We start from the raw sequence: 15,955 nt of genomic DNA, 5'->3' as shown, positions 1-15,955 counted from the left end.
ATCTGTTTAACATAGCTGGTCTAAGACTCTTGCAATAGATGAGGGACCTCAAGGTTGAAGATGGTTCAGACCACAAGTCAGTACATATCTTGGCATTTTAAACTGAGTTTGGAGAGGTTTATCTGGTTCCAGGAATAAGTCAAAGCCGTTTCTTGGGTTGATGTATCTTATCTATTTAATTAGTACTGTGTATGTGTGGAAGCATCTTACGGCCAATGTTCTCACATGGTTCACTTTTGTATTCTGCAGAGCATCTGAAGGGACTTTCCCAGGAAGAAACATCAATAGCATTTGCTGAATGAGTGATACATAATTGGAGGTCATCAGGGCTTGATGATGCATGACACAAATTATACAACATGCAATTCTAGTATATGCCACGCAAGACTCCTCATTACAGAAACTTATGGCTTCCTTTTGTCACATCCTTGGAAGAAAGAGAATTGGCACATGTAAGTATTTTCACATCATATGAATATGAGCATAAAAAGAAACCCTATTTAGGAAGGATCATTTAAAAAAAATCACTTTTTCTTAGGTAATGAATATAGAAGCAGCACCCAGCTCATCACTCCAAACTGCTGAGTCATTTGCCACTTGAAATGAATTAAGGGCCGTTAAACATTTTATAGAATTCATTAGATATGCATTGGGCCAGCTTAAGATGGAAATTGTTATAAAAACTGGCAACAGTTCAAACACCAAACGTTTCAGTTTATGATGGAGATATTTTACTCTTGCCTGATTCTGTGCTCCATTAGTCCATTCAAACTGGTGAGGCACAAGTCTTCCTGATGGGGATGATAATTGATGTAACTGTTCTGGGAGCCAAGTGAAATATTGTGATTCCAGGCAGGTGTTCCTTCACCCAAAGGGGATGGTGTGCAGTGAGATCTGTGCATTCACCTAAGAGCTGACACCTGATTGCCAGCAGGTGGGATTTGAGGCCACTGGGATAAACACTTGCATGTGAGTAGATATGCATTTGCAATCACATGCAGGACATGAGCACCAGCAGGAGTTGCCTGCTCCTCCCCAGGCACTATTTCCAGCTTTGAAGATGGGGGGGTGATGAAAAAGAAGAAGGTAGAGTTGAGAAGCAGCATGCTATAATGCAGAGAGCAAGTGGCTTGGAATGAACCAGAACTAGAGCCACATTCCAGTTGTGTCACTTATTTGCATGGCTAGCCTGACATTACCTAGATGTGAGGTCCTGTATGTTCTTACTCTTTTGAATATAATACCTATGTTGTATCTGTAGTAGATGCAGGTACTTCTATTCTAATAATCTATGTATTCCTGATAGTCTGAGAAATCATGTTCTAAAATAACAAGGTAAAGAGACAATACAATGGGGCTCAGACTATTTGAAATCTATAAAATTTGATAACAAAACACTGACAAACAGTTGTAAAATACATGATAACAATTAAAGAAAGTTTAAAGTTCTAATAAATAAAAAGTAGACATAATTTTTAAAAGAAAAAAAAGGTAACTTTACTAAAGGATGGAAACACAGTAGAACAGAGACAAGGTCAAAACACACACAAAATTAGCATAATCATAGTTCCAAAACAGAGTGTGTGATAAGAAAGAACCAAAAGAAAAAACACAGGACAAATGTGAATATTGTATATTTTACATCTTGCTGCATTCAACTAAGTTAATATATTTCTTGTTCAGGTGCTGTTACCTGGCACAAAAGTTGACTAGGAACAATCACTTATTAACCAATGAGATTTCTGTGTTTTTTAAAATCTCGTTCCTTTTTGTGAATGACCTAATTTATATTATAAAACATAAGATAGAGAAAACAGACTGTACATAATGTACACTTCTGATTGTAAAGAATAATATGATGGTGCAGATGATGTATTAAAATACTTGACATAGTGTCTGACACAGAGTGTATAATAAGTACACGTTTCTCTCATAAAGCAAACTCAAAGAGAATAAGCACTTAGAATCTGAGAGAGAGAGAGAGAGAGAGAGAGAGAGAGAGAGAGAGACCAAGAAGTTTGAAAACCTTGCTCTGCTTAAATTATGTTAGAGTAGTTCCCAGTGTCAAAAATGGGAAAATAGCACTAGAGAATAGTAGTTGTACGTAGAGAAAAGTATTGCAATCACTAACTGCTGCAGAGCAAGGTCCAAGCACAACAGTGAAGTCCACCCAATACCTAGCTAATATCTTGGTTTCAAAGACAATTGATGACTCTTCGCCATGATGAGGGATCATTAAACATTAGTCTTTACACAACTGAGTTTCATGTGGAGGATCTTGATGAATTGTACCTTAGGCAATTGCCCATATTGGGGGCTCTATTAAAAAAAAGTCTTATTTTCATGCTCTACTGTAATACAGCATTAGGTTTTGTCATATATTTGCCATAGATTATCACTTAAAATCTAGCCTTGAGTTCTGGAATTAAACTTGTGATGATGGTAATACAAGTAATAACATTGAAAGTAAAAGTATTATAAATTTTAAATAATCTAAAGCTTATAAATCACTAAGGATATCCAGTTGCTTATAGGAGTTGGGAAACTATGATGGGAAAAATCTCTCCATTCTCTAATTCACTGTGGACTATGTAAATGCAGGTACAGATATACCTCAGTACTCATCAGCTTTCGAAGACATTCATATCTAGTATTCATCGCATTTGGGATAGTACCTAAAAGGCTTACAAGAGCAAGCAAAAGTTTAATATTAGCCTAATAAAAGGTGAAATTTCTGGGGAAATTACATTATTTCATACAGAAAAATTCTTTTGGTACTTGTAGGTTTGGGTACTGGTCAGGAGTTTCACAAGTTTCACAAGTACTGAGGTATGACTATTAGAGACGATTTTCATATCATCAGTTCTGCTGTTCCCATTACTTTTGCACATTAGATATCTGAAAAATTCAGTTCCTTCCACATACCCACTGACTCTGTATTCCCCACAGGATAGGTATTATGTATATGTAGTGCTCTGCTAAGCGATGACAGAGACAAAGACCCTAAATTTGAGGATCTCATGGTCCAGACAAGGGTGCTCTTGGGGCGACTGGAAAGCACTTAGTAACAGGTCATCCTGAATGTTAAGAGAAAGATTCCAAGAGGGAAGATCCCTGGGAGAAGTGTGAGGTACCAATTATCATAGTAAAGAATGATGGAAATGGATAAACCTTAAGGAAGCTGATGAACAAAGACAATAAGACCTAAGATGACACAGGATAGAAGTGCAAATGCATCAAGGCTATTGCAAGATAAGCTCAAGGCTGAGACTATCCGAAAATATTGATAGGTAAAAGGCCTAATAAGGGCCATATCATAGGACTTATTTCCAATGCACATTCGATTTAATCTTACAACCATGAAGATAAAATTAAATAGCACAGTTCACCCTGCCTTTCTTCAAAGGATTTGTATCTGTAGATTCAATCAACCCAAATATGTAGACTACCTTTTTCTTGTCATCATTCCCTAAACAATACAGTATGACAACTATCAATTATATTGTATTAGACATTATAAGTAGTCAAGAGATGATTTAAAGTATAGAGGAGTATGGTGTAGTTTATATGAAAATACTATGTCATTTTATATAAAGGACTTCAACATTTGTGGATTTTACTTTCTACTGGGGGTCATGGGACCAACCCCCAACAGGTAAAAGGGTGAGGGTATGAACTAGGGGAAAGAAATAAGTCCATCATGATTTAGGACAACTAAGTGCTCCACATGAGGAAAACCAATAAAAATGAAGTGATTTTTATTTTATTTTATTTAAAAATTTTTATAGCAACCCCAAATTATTCCTAGCCTCTGTTGCCATGACCTGAGTACACAATGGTCAACTTACTACCTACATCCTCACTTATTTCCTGTCTCATCCTCCTTAGTTTTCTGATCTCCCTCCCTCATTTGAAATTCAACATAATTGAATAACAAGGGGTCTAATTGTCAGGATGTGCTAAGAGCTAACATGAAATGCAGAGAAAGATCCTTAGCTTTAGCCCAATCATCACTGGCTCCATGGAGGAGGTGACTCCTGAAAATGTAGCGCAACTTCAGTAGGTGGAAAGAGCAGTAAGTCCACTGACCTAGAACTCCAGACTTACAATCCAGTCTTCCTTACAAGTGCAACATGTCCTGCCTTTTTCATTGTCTCACTTTTCTGAAGATCCATTACTGTACTGTAAAAGGAGAGTGCTTATTTAGATAATTTTTTAAATGACTTCCAGTTGTGGCTGGTCTGTGGTCCTTTCCTATGAAAGGAGTATGAGGAAGGTTGGTTCTTGTTGGATTGAGAAGGAGCTACGTCATGCAGCCAGGAGAGTGTCAGACAGAGAAGGGGCTGAATTTGAAAGACTGCAAAGAAGCCATTCAAAAATGCTTCACTATTAAAGAAAAAGTCACACCATGATAAACCAGTCCTTACTAAAGAAGAAGACTTAGTCATTTCTAGAATGTTCTACTTTGGTGATAGGTTATATAGCCTTTGCCTGAGTCTGATCTCTGGAAATAAGCTTCTGAGTTCCATGATGTCAGCTGAACTCCTGATGCAAATTATACTCTGCTAGTCACATGGCTGCTATTTTTAGCCATTACTGTATGTGATTTCTCTCAAGGACAACAGGAATGTTCATAAACTATGCATAGGTCATGATGGTGCTTAATGGAGAAATAACCATTTGTTAACAGAGCATTAAATGTTTAATAGCCATTAGCATAAGATCTTTTTTAAAATTTGTGAATATTTTCTAACATGCCTCTTTCTACTAGCCAGAGGAGTACAGCCATATTGAAATTCATAAAGGTGCCTTGTCTTTTTACCCTTCTGGAATCTAGTGGGTTTTTCACTTAATTCTCTGGAAATGTCAAACTTAATCACTCTATAATTATCCCTTAAACAGTCAGCTGTATCTCCTCATGGACCCTGTGCATAAACGTTTAGAACAATTACAGGCTGAATCATTTTGTGATTTTATTATGGGTAGAAATGTAGTGGGAGTGCCATTTCTTGTTAAAAAGGAGCCTCTGACAATTGCAAAGGCTGCACAGCTTGAGATGCTTTAAGAAAGCCAAGCACTCCAGGGTCCTATATTTGCATCTGTCCTCAGAATTGCTGGCCATGGAATCAGATTTTACCTCTATGCATCGCTGCAAGGAAAAGCTAAGGAAGACTAGTAGAAACAGAAGGCAAAAAAGAGAAATAAGTGGGTGGCATTGCTACCCAGAGCTTTGCCAATCAAGCTGAGAAGAGTTGCAAAGGAGGAAGAGCCAAAATGTTTCCAAGCCAAGTTCTCTCTCCCCATAGCCAGTGGGTTCAAGCAGGACTCAACCTTGGTGCCAGGGAATATATAGAGAGAGCTGCTCAGTAGAGCAGAAGAGGAGATCTGGACAGGTACATGTCAGATCAGTTAAAAAATGCAGCATTTCTTCTTCCCAGACCGTTACTCACTATAGCTGAGCTTACTCCCTATCTGTAGGGAAGCAACCCAAAAGTTAGAATGCTATAGTGCGAAGGAAGACTAACTCCCTCTTGTGGGGTTAGAGCACCCCGGCCTATGAGAAGAGCCCTAACCTGGGTTCCTGAGTCCGAAGGGGATGGACTGAAATGCTTTGACCAGAGAAGGGAATCCAGTATTCATTATGACAGAAACTTCTGTCCATTTCATTTTCTCATAGCACTTGTGTTTGCATTTTACAAATAACCCCAGAGGCTTTAAACAGAGTATTTCTGAAAGATCAATAATAATTAACAATAGTAGAGAAGAAAACAGATCAAAAGTTGGCATTGGTTTTTAAAATTACACTAACTAGTGATAGTCATAGATCACAGATATTTAAAATATTCAATCTGTCAGGGACCTTAAACATTGGCTATGCTCCCTCCTTTGTTTTGCAAATGAGGAAAATTACAGAGGTTACATTACTTCCCCAAGGTAACAGTTTTCAGTGGTGGCAGAGCTGTTTCTAGAAACTAAGTATACTCACTTCCAGAGGAGATCTTTCATGATTACTCTTTTTTGTTATCAATAACAATCAGAAAAATAGCAATTACATTTTCCAAAGTAAACAGCTTGAGGTAATTTTGTATTTGAAATAGAAAATGATTAATACAAACCAAAGAAAAAGAGGGTGATTATATGTGCAAATATGCTTTCTCTTAATACAAAAATTGGTAAAGTTGAAGCTTTGGGGCTCACATTTTCTTGGACAACTGGAGGTAGGTTTTAATTAACATCATTATAATTATATAAATGCACATATATTTAACAAACCTGATACATGCATTTATCTTACTGACAAAATGAAGCAGATGCTGTTTTGTGCCTGTAGTAATTATATTATTTATGTCCCTGATGCATTATAATACTGTGCATCAGTTTGTATTGTTTGTCTTTCTGCATCTCAAATGCAAAACATCTCTTATTGTTATGATGAGTTACAATTCAGAATACATCTATGTCAAAACATGCAAAATTTAAGATGCAAAACCTTTTAAGTTTAATAGACTTATTTATAACTCTGAATATTGTGCAGACCTTTTCACATTTACTAAATTCTGTGCGTTTTAATTTGCCAATGTAGGTCTGTTTTATAATAAATTTCCAGAGTTGAATATCCATTTAAAAAGAAGTGAAATAATTTCAACAACTTAATCATATTCCTATTTAGATGACCTCTGTAGGCGTGAAGTTAATACCTTCCTGCAAGGAGGGAGTGACGGAAGGGACAGTTCGTGTTACTCATGTTCCATACAGAATTTTATTAGAGGCTGATTTCTTTGTTTGCTTCTCACTTTTCTACATCTTTCTTACATCCTCATAGGGAGAAAGTCCGGCAAGATCCCATTTAATCTAGTATTTAACCATCTCTATGCCTCACTAGTGGGAAAAACATGGAAATGACTGAAAAGAAGTTATCTTCTACCTTTCTCCATGGTACCTTAACCTGTAAAGTTCAGTTATTCATACAGGGAATAATGAGAAGTACAGGTGAAACCATGGTAAATTGTATCTTCTCTCATTCACAAACCCTCTTAACTAATTTAAAATTACTACAGTGATTGCATACTGGGACTTTTGTTCTACAAAAAAATAAATAAATTGCTTTAACTATGACACTGCCTTATTGGTTTTCATTATTTTAGTACTTGTCCTTGTAGCATGCCTTTATATTTGAAAATCATTTTAAAAATCTTTTGATAAAGAAAAATCTCATAAAAACACTATAATTCAAGCTACCTGGAAACTTGTTGCCCACAGATGCTCCTGGTACAGTCTATAATCACAAAAAGTGTGATGCATTCAGGAGAGATGGGTGGTGTGCACTGCCTACTGAGGACAAATCAATAGGCATGTCTGGATTTGTGTACTAAACTTGCATCCACAGTGGTATTGCAAGCAAGAATTACTCAGGGCTGGAACCACTAATATAGTTCTTGCTCTGTATGTGCACATGCATATGTGCCCAAGCAAAATGTTTGGACTTGAATATTGACTGAGATGATTAGCATGGATCTACTCCACAGGGCTTGGAAAATATTAGGCTTCTCTTCAAAGAAATCAGAGGTGACAGATAAGGCCTGTGAGTGAAATATATGACTAAAAGCACTAATCCTATTGCGTTTCAAGCTTTTTGCAATAATCTTAATACAAAATAAGAAGGTCCAGAGAGCCCAAAAAATGTATTTGGGACTTTGTGGATTATTTTAAGCCTGTTGGAAAATTAAATTTTAAAACACAAATGTGACAAATAATTGTAACAATTGCATGCCTTCTCATTAATTTGTTCTTTCCTGCCATAAATATTTTTGAGTGTCTACTATGTGCCAGTCTCTTCCCTAAGAACCACAGATAGAGGAGTGAACAAAATCAACAAAAGACTGTCTCTCCTGGAATCAGTTTTCTTTTAAAGAGAAAATCAATATAAATCATGCATTGTTAGCAGTTCCAAGGCAAAGGTTAAAATAATACCTTGTAAGAGCCTAGAAATATTCACTAATTTCTGGATTCTATTGTTTTCTAGCAATATACATACATTTTACATTCGGGCGCTGTTAATTGCCTTGTCACTGGTTAAATCCCAACCATCTGCCTATTACAGTTTGACTTGTTGAGCTGAGTTAAGGCCTGTTTCTATCTCCAGTTTCATGTTCCAAAGTCCTTGGAGGTTGAGCTGAGCAGACAATGCTGCATTATTGCCTTCTGTTTGGGTTATTATCACCATGACCTCTAGATCTCTCTAGGTACCAGCTCTAAATATATTTAAAACTCGAATTCTTGGACATCAGGCATTATGAAGATATAAGGTCTGCATTTGACCTCACATCTTTTCATTCCAAGTTTATAATAAACAAAACAAATCTCAAGAAATTTATGTCTCAGCCTTATAGGATTGAAGAGGAATGGTCCATGTAAATGAAGTGAGATTGCTGTCTTTATTATAAAGGAGAGCTGGCGTGCAGTGTAGAGTCCTAGGGGTTAGACTATTAGCTATTTGGAACTAACATCTTTCAGTGCAAAGACTTAGAATGGTATGGCTGCTTTTTCAGTGCATGGGTTGGGGTACTGCAGAAGTTGCTCATATCTCTTCAACCAAATTATGGCCTCATGTGAAAAAAAGTGATGAACTCTATACTGTCAGAACTCCTGGCCTTGGCCTTACCTGTAAGTGACATTTTCTTGCAACAGAAGAGAGAGATCCTTCTGGAGTCCTTGCTCAAGGCATCAATAGTTGTTATTATTCTTTCAAAGAGAAAAGAAAAAAAAAATCCCCACAAATTATATTCTTTCCCTGACTTAAATCCTTCGTCACCTGAAAGGCAAATGGGAAAGTTAGATCTGGGTTTTCTCTTATTGAAGTTTTTTATTCATCTCTATGCTTTCCTGTAACAGTAAGTGCATTAGCCCCTGTCCCTGCAGTTCACTTAAGGTCACACAACATGAGAAGTGTGTGGCCACCTAACCGCTGTTCCTGGCTCTGATCTTTTAACAAAGAAGGACTTAGGTCCACAGTACAGGTCCACGAGCAATGGTCAGAGTGCTAAATATGGGATATATACAGCTCTTCTTCTCTTCTTTTTAAAATTTAACTGTACATTGAAGGGAGAGTGTAGGCTCTCCAGAACTTGAAGCCTAAGTGTCTTTTGAGAAACTATGGAGTCAGGTTTTAGCTATTGTGATATGGAAAATAAAATTCAGTGTAGTATTGAAAACAGGGAAGTAACAGGTAACAGGGAACTTTTGAACTTGTAATTATTATTTCTTCTTCCTAGAGAGGAAATTGAAACAAAAGGAGAATAATTCTCATTTCAGGTATTTCTCTGCATTTTTTGCATATTGCATTCATCAGCCAATGGTTCACTGAACAGGTACCACTCATTGGGCCATGTGCTGGGACACCTTGGGGCACAGGGTGGTCAAACCCTGACCTCATAGAGCCTATGTAATCACACAGAATGACGGAGTTACATAAAGAGTCACACAAGTCATGGCTTGCTTTCAATTTTGGGAAGCCCTCAGAAGCCCAGGTTACTGTGAGAATATTTGGTGTCTATTAGAGAAAACTTCCCTGAGCAAAACTCAAAACCACGCTTGACGCTGGCTTATTATTTATCATATTTTAGTTGATTAAGGAAACTGAATAAGTTTAAAGCCCTTTTTAAAAATTTTAAATTAATTTTATTGGTACATTTTAGGTATACAATATAATGATATTCATCATTGAAAATTTGTACTGTTATATAATCTATCTTGATTCTTATTTTTTTTACCATTCCCCTGCCCTCCTTCAACCCCTCCAGCCCTCCCTATTTACAAAGATTTTGTTTCCATTTTTTCATTTTCTCATATTAATTCTGTTCCCTTCTTTCCTTTCTCCAATTCCTCTCACTTCCCCTTTGGACTTTTCTTCCTATTTCACAAGATCTATTATGTCTTTTGATCCTTATTTAAACTTTCAGTTTCTCACACCAGAGAAAATGAACGTTTTCAATATGACAGGTGCTGAACAACACTGGGTTGAAGGTCAGTAGTAACTTTTAGACTCAAAATAAACATCCAATATACATTGTAGAAGAGGCACTTTTAAATTTCACTTCACCTCTGGCTCTTTCCACTCAAAAAAGGAGGATGGAATGTGAGAATGTTCCCAATCTCCTCTCTGAAGTAAAATATAAAGTTTCCCCTGAAAGTCATTTTGGTAGCACTTGTTTTGGACAGATGCTGAAAGATTATTGGTGTTCCAATATCAACAAGACTACTGTTGCTTTAGTTCAGGCTTTTGACACCTCTACCAGAGTAACTCACTGGCCAATATGTGGGCCTCCCAGATGCTAGACTTTTCCTTATTGAAATCATTCTCTGTACCACACCTTGGGTGATCTTTGTAAAGCAAGTCTGGTGATGGTGATGCACTTGCTGATGACACTGTTTCTTAAACCATTACATCATCCCCTCAACATCTGCCTCTTTGCCTTAACCTGCACCAAATTCACAAAACCCTTGAACCATAGATATGCTGAGAGCCACTAGCAGTGGCTGGATCTCCTACACTCCAAGGTCTTTACAACTGTCCAGATCACCTAGAGTACTTTGTCTGTCTTTCTTCTCCACGTGGTTAACTCTTACTTATTCCCAGATAAGCACTGGCCATACTTCCCCAGTCCCAGGGCAACCTGTCCTATGCATTCTCATTATTCCAGGCACATTTCTCATTTGCAGATTTAGTCATACATCACCAACATGAGAGCCAATAATACTGGATATTTACATTTACAATAATTAAAGATAAATAAAAATCTTCATTTCTCAGTCACATGAAGCACATGCTCAATAGCTATGGGCACCTAGAAGTCACATAATGACAACACAGATACAAACATTTTCACCACTGCAGACAGTTCTGCTGGACAATGCTGATTAAAATTATCTTCTTCTTTAGACTTTAAACATCTTGAGGTCACATATGTATCTTCAGTGAACAATGCTTAATACATATTTGGTGGAATATGAATGATTTATTAAGATCTGAGTTCCATATCTGTTCTATCATCACATGCAAACAAAGTCTTTTTTTTTCTTAATCTAACAGATAAATTTAACCGGTGGCTTTTCCAGACAGGCAGGATGGGTGAAAGGTTATATACAATAGGTGGGATAGATGGCAGGAAGCAGGAGAATAAGCAGAGACAATAACAGGATAGCTCCTGGTGTGTCTATTGCCTCAAGTTCAGGAAAAGTTTACACTTCTGTCCTGAAGTTGCAACAATAAGAAGCAAAGCAGTTGTTCACCGTACCATTCTGGGAAACAATGCACTTGACTCTTTTCTTGACTTGGGTATAAGAAATAGTAAAAAGTATAAAGATTGCTAACAAAGCAGGCTGTATTGTTTCTTCTATGAATGAAATACACTAGACCATGATACTTTGGGTTGAAAAACAGTACTAATGATAACCTAAACATTGCTAAAGAGAGAAATATTTACTTGAAAGAGGTAGGGGGAGAAGTTAGGGTGACAGAGCAGCTTTCCATTATTCATCAGCCACATGCAATGTATTAGCTAATTTAAAAAGTCTTGGGCCAGGGATTTAGCTCAGTGGTTCAATCCCCAGTACCAAAAAAATAAAAAATAAATAAAAAGTCTGTTGATCTAGGTGCAGTGACACAGACCTGTAATCCAAACTACTCCTGAGGCTGAGGCAGAAGGATTGCATGCTTGAGTCTAGCTTGGGGGACTTAGCAAGAGGTTTTCTCAAAAAAAAAAAAAAAAAAAATAAAAATGGCTGAGGATGTAGCTCAGTGGTAGAATGCCTCTATGTTTAATCTTCAGCAGTGGGAAAAAAAATTCTTTTAAGCATGGTGGAGTTTTCTCTAGGTTTGTGGGATCAACAAAATCAAAAGATACAAATCTGGGAGTAGCAAACATAACAATCAAGGCAGATCTATTTTCCTTCAACAAAATAAGGGCACCTCTGAGCCTTCATATCTGTTAATAAGAAAAATTCTGATACTGAAAATAAGGAAATAGGGAGAGTTAGAGGAAATTTTGGTTGTTGCTTTTGTTTTGTTTTCTGAACAGGACTATAGCACATAGTCTTCTAATTCTGCACTTTGTGGCGGATACTCAATGATCCAATTTCTGTCCTTTTGAGTTCAGTGTCTCTGTAAATTGTAATTGCTCTTTCAAGCTTCTTGCCAAAGCAGTCAGTGGTAATTAGCTTCCAAAGTATGAACTAAGTCCTAGAGTAGCTCCTACTTTTGAAGGACTCATGATAGCTAGATTTATTTAATAGCTGGCTCCCTTCTTCTCTATTCTTCTTCTGTTGACTTTTGATAGAGTTTTGCTTAATCAGGAAAAAAATTCATATTTTGTTTACAATTCTGAATATAGCCATTTGGCAGTAAGACCAAGATACCTACTCATTCATACTTAATTGGTTGAGTTTCATCTACACCAGTGACATCTAGTCCTAGAAGTATTTGAGGATTTTTAAAAAAGGAAGATGTTAAAAATTATGGTGCAAAAAATTTAAAAAAACAATTATCTTTAATCCCACCACCCCAAAACAATAGTTCTTGTTTGTACCTATAATTTCCCAGAGTCTGCCTACATGGATACACATTTTATCTATTGTAATTTACATATTCTTTGCATGTTCATTTTTTTCTCCTAAATTTATATTTCAAATATTTAAAAAATTAATTTTAGAAAGCCATAACTCTGATACTACTCTGCAGTAGTCTGAGAAAGCATTTATTGCCTGAGGAATTCCAACAAATCATTTCAAGCTTCTGTCAGTCTCCAGTGACACCATTTAGGCAGAAGTGGAGGTAAGAAATAAAAAATAATGTAACCCTGAGGGGGAAGAAGACAACAGAGTTGCCAAGTGCTGTTGTCTGACAAAGCATCTCTGGAGTGGCCAGGATGAAAGCCACACAAATTACTGAAAGCAATTTAAGAAATTGGAGACACTTCAAGTGTGGGAAGGGAAGATGTAAGGGATAGTGTGGTCTAGAGATATCTGTTCTCTTTTCAAGAATTTGAGGTAAAAATGGTTACCTGAATGAGTTTGTAGATTTCCAAAAAATATGGTCATTTGGTCTGGAAAAGATGGGAGATGCTGGCCACGCTGCATTAAAGAGGGGAATGCAGTTTGGGCTGAAGACCTGAAAAGCTCTTATGGGAAGGCCTTCAGTACCCCTGCCTTACTTGCCATTTGTCCTTGTCATGACCTTGAAAAAAGGAGTCTTTGCATTGTCTGTGGTTCTCAGAGGGATGCTGTTTCTGAAGGCATCCTGTGAAGATAGCATTGCAGCCTGGCATGGTAACACATGAAACACGTGTGCTCTGTGTGTGCATGTGTGTATGCATATAAGGTCAAAGTGTAGCAGTTAATTATGTATAAACGCTCATGTAACTGAAAAATAAAACTACAGACAGAAGGAAGGAGTTAGGAGTTTGTTTCTTGAAAGTAAGAAGAAGAAACAGACTAAAGCTCACAGTGGGCCATGCGGGATCCAGAAGTGGAAGTGCTCATGTTCTCTCTTTGTTTTGGCCTAGAGGAGGCTTTCTAGAGTTTTAAAGAATGGGTTAATTAGCTGGAAATCACTTTTCATTTCTAAGTTTTTCCAAGCCAGCCCTGAGGTTGGGGAAGAGCTGTCAGCTAACCTAGCGTATCTTCTTTCTGGGAGGAAAAGTCCTTATCTCTACCCTCACTCTAATTTTTATCCTTCTTCATGTGTTTACCTTTGAATTTCTAAGCTTAACTCCCTATTTTCTTTGTAGTTAGCTTACTCTAACTTGGGCCTCCCTGTTATAAAGGGTGCACAGAAGACAAATTTTCACCTTTTTTGTCCTATTTCATGCTGGTGTTTTTGCTGGGAATAGGAGAGATCTAGGTTTCTGGTAGAGCCATGGCACTGAAAGAAAACACCCACTCTTTGTTTTGGTAACAAATAGCAGTAAACTGACCTTAAATGTTGGCTTTGTAACTAATAGTTGGAGTTGTTGACAATCAGACTAGGGTTCCTTTGCTCAATTGAAATGGAAATCATGAATCAGCAAAATGCAGCTCTGATTTTACCAGGTAATACTGGATGCCAATTGTTGACACAACCAGCTGCTAGTCTCTGCCACTGCTGGTCATGTCATCATCATCCAATGTTAGCTTGTGCTGGACACTGCAGGTCAACTCTACCAGGGACGGGTCTCTGTGGCAGTTCTTTGTTGGCTGCTGGTCTCTGTAGCTCTTTGGTGTTAAGAGCTCTGACTGTTCATTCATCTTTGTTTGGAAACCTACCATCCTGTTCACACTTCTCAGGATAAAAATCTTAAATAGATTTACAGGACTTTTGGAGCCTACACTACACAGTAAATCACAAGTAAGTTTGATACTGCATGGTGGATCCAACAGATAGATTCCAGACTCTTATGTATAAGGAACAAAGAACTGCAAGTGTATATCCAATGGTAAAAGAAAAGCAGCTATGTACATTTATTGAAGATCATGAGAAGATGTGCTCAGGGTTCGTCTATGCTGACAAAAATGTGGTATGAATGTGGAATGTTAGTTCTGGGACAATAGAAATACAGGGAAGACACACAAATAAATCAGGCTTTCAGAATTTAAAGGATATGCACATCAGCCTGGGTGCTGGGTCTTGGGTATGAATAAAAGGAATGATTGACAGGATGCTGAGTCATTTTGAGGGGCTTCCAATGTGCAGGATACTCCTAGAGTTCACTCTGATTAAATTACATGTATGAGGGCCAGGGATTTAGTTCAGTGGTTCCTCCGCTTGCCTCACAAGTGCAAGGACCAGAGTTTGATCCCTAGAACCAAAAAAGAAAATTACATGTATGAGACTATATTTATATATAAGTCTATGTTTATGAATCTAACAAATTTCCAGTGGGGAAAAGTTTACTGAGGGTCAGGCCTGAAGATATGACAGGCATGTGCTCTGGCCTGGAGCTTCAGACATTTCAGGATCTTTATTATTTCATTTTCTGCCTCTCTCAGAGTAGAAGGAGGCCTGGCCCTGGGATGTTGCACAAACTCAAGTGGGTAGAGGGGAGCTACTAGGTTTATAGAACACCAGAGACAGTCTATTGTAACAGGGCCTGTGCTGCCACATAGGGGAGCTAGTGCCTAGTTAGCTGCTGCTAGACTTAAAAGGAGAACTGCCTGCGAAATGATTCTTGTGTAGAAGTTTGCAGGTTTGTTTCAGTGAGGGTGAGGGCTGAAACCAGGGGATCTTCTGCATGATTTTCTGTGAATGTTGAATATGCAAATATGGGGCCCAGATCCCTCCCTTCTTCTCTCAGCCACTCCAGGGTACCCTCTCTGTTCTTCAGAGATGCAACAATATAGACTGAAGTGGTGGGAGTGGTATAGTTCTGCCAGGCTGCACGCCTATTGGATTGGAGAACAGCAGTATGATAGCCAGGAAGACACTGAAGGAAACTGTCCTAGTCCATTAGGGTGCAAAGGGGAGCAAAGGGAAGTGAGTGGAAAGGGCAGATAGCTGCTGGCTAATCCATAGTCCCCTCCCCTCTAGCCACCACGGGAAAATGAGTTAGGTGCTTCTGGTCTGTCTCAGAGTGAGAGGGAGAAATAGAAAGTGTAAGCTGTACCCTTTTTATTGCCTTGCGTGTCCCTGGAACCTCTGATTTGTTTACAGGGTGTCGTCAGGCTGGTTAAAATCACCACCACCTTGGATTCTCAGCAAAACTCAAGGGTAATTTTCTCATGATTCCAGGCCCATAGAATTTACCCACATCCTTGTCATGTGCCCTTGACATTTCTCATTCTTTTCTTCCTTTCTTAAATATTGTGGACAGGATCTATCAACCTCATCCTTAACAATTCTATGATTCCCTGACCATTGGTTATGCACAGTGAGGATGGTGACTTAGCTAGTATCCACTGGAAGACAATAAACAAATTGAAATTC

Source organism: Heterocephalus glaber, unplaced genomic scaffold, assembly GCF_053883595.1.
Source record: "Heterocephalus glaber isolate CG9 unplaced genomic scaffold, H.glaber_assembly_v1.0 deba00001446, whole genome shotgun sequence".
Taxonomy (NCBI): Eukaryota; Metazoa; Chordata; class Mammalia; order Rodentia; family Bathyergidae; genus Heterocephalus; species Heterocephalus glaber.
This window is presented reverse-complemented; position numbering follows the sequence as displayed.